Source organism: Squalius cephalus (assembly GCF_949319135.1).
Source record: "Squalius cephalus genome assembly, chromosome: 2".
Classification (NCBI taxonomy): domain Eukaryota; kingdom Metazoa; phylum Chordata; class Actinopteri; order Cypriniformes; family Leuciscidae; genus Squalius; species Squalius cephalus.
The window spans coordinates 45,314,001-45,316,298 of record NC_137123.1 but is presented as its reverse complement, the minus strand read 5'-3'; positions in this window follow the sequence as shown (position 1 = coordinate 45,316,298).

Below are 2,298 nucleotides of genomic sequence, written 5' to 3'. Positions count from 1 at the left end.
GTGTCAATGGAATTGCAAAATCAGGGATATATCAGCTCATTTCTGTGCATAAACATCACTTGTGTTCATGTTGTCTTCTCTAAAATATAAAGGCTCAAACCTGAATTAAATCCTAATGAATTACTTGTATACCAGACACATATCTAATTTATTAGAAAATTAAAACAATCAGAATGTATGTACTGTTGAAGCAAAATGCTGATAAACCTTTTAAGAAGTAATTTGAACATATTTAACATGCACTGATTTAATTAAAGGGAAGTGTCATGACATATAAAGCAATGCATTTGCTCTTTACTGAAGGGTTAGACCAAGTCAGTTAAAATACTATGTGGACAATTAGTTGCATATGTATAGTTTGAGGCTAAATGCATTTACAACCACTAAACATGTTAATGCCTCTTACACTACTCCTGTCCCTGAATTAAATTAGATGAGTTATTGGTAATGAATGAAATACAACTCATTCCACTCTGACATGAAAAAATTAAGCACTTCAATTTGTTTTTCAAAAAAATTAGATGTAAATTCAAAATAGGTAGAATATTGTAAATTTATTAAATAGATTATTCCACATTGTATATACCACATAATTGCATTGCAGAAGTCTAAGTCCATTCTTCTTAATTGTCAATGTTATGTACGAAGGTTAATTTCCATGTTTGTTTAAAGTACCATCAACCCACACAATAATAATAATAATAATAATAATAATAATAATAATAATAGATTTTGCTCCAAAAACCTTTGTCTTGTTGGTATTCGGGTTACCTGTTTTTTTTTTTTTTTTTTTTTTTTTTTTTTTTTTTTGTTTTGTTTTGTTTTTTCTGTCATACAATAGCAACGTTTACAATTTTTTTTTTGTTTTTTTTTCTATTAGAAATCAATTTGATGTACTGACTAGTTAAGGAAGAAGCTTCCAGTTCTGTAGTTTAAATTAGATGTTAAATTTAAGTGTACAGGGCCCAGCTTGAGTAGCAGGTTGTGTATGAAGCAAGTGAAATGGGTGGTTAAAATTTAGTGAGTGACAAGAATAGCCATACTTGAAGATGCTTCGGAGTTTTTCTGAGTGGAGTCAACTTTACTTGAATGAATTTCTGACTTCAACTAACGAACTGGGGTGCACAACTTTTACATTAAGCTAGCAGTTTATGTACACGTTGGTATTTTGCCATTAGACACTAAAAGTTTTAAATGTACTATTTTCTGCCGTTTTTGTATTGCTCCTCGTTTGTAATGCTTAAAACATTGAATTAAGAATGGCTTTGAATACTGTAAGTATTGTATTGTACTGAAGAACTGAATGCAGTTTATTTGAAAACTATTTGTTATGATTTGTTATCATTCCTAATATTGCTGAAATGTGGGTTTTTTAATAAAATGTATATTTATTTCAAGCATTTACAGTAAATTGTACAATGTTTAATAACTTTGACTTTTTCAGTAATTAAACAGTTAAATATATAAAACGTTTTATTTATAATTTGCAAATACTACAAATACAAACAATCAATAGAAAAGTGTTCAACCCTTGACGTTTTCATGTTTTATTCCTACAACATTTGGATTATTCGTTGCTTTTTATTATTATTTTATATTCTATTTAAACAAAGTCTAAAGAGGTGAAAAGGCACAGCATGTATGTTTTCACAATAACTGCTGTTTTACAGAAATTACAATCAATTTAAGACACCATTCTTCTTGCTTTGAGAATGTATTCATTGAAAAAGCTTTTAAGATAAAATGTTTTTTATTAATATATTTTCATGGAAAAGACTAACAGAAAAGATTGGAGGAGTTCATTTCTACTTCCTTGATTCTGATGCTGCACATTTCAGGGAAAGTAGTACAACATTATTCATTATTTATAGCGTTTGAGTTTATCACCTTACTAAGAAAAACTCATCTTGTCCTAATTTGAAGCCAAGAAAAGTCTTGGTGGTTCTAATTTTGGAAGACTTTACAAGGTTCCATTTCTTGACATTAGTTAACATGAACTAATAATGAACTTTATTTCTACAGCATTAATTATTATTATTTTATGTAACTTTTATCAAAAGGTTGTATCCTTTCACATTAAAGTATGAACTTTGAATGAAGAACAAACAATTGTATTTTTATGAATTAGCAATAACAAGACATATAAATGCTATCGATATAGTTGTAATCAAAATTATTCAACCCCCATTGCAAATCAGGTATATTGAGTAAAATCAGATCCAAAGCACGCACATCCAACGCAAAGCAATATGTTGCTCAAATTGGGTGCTCAACAAGAAAATTAATAAAAAAGGGAAA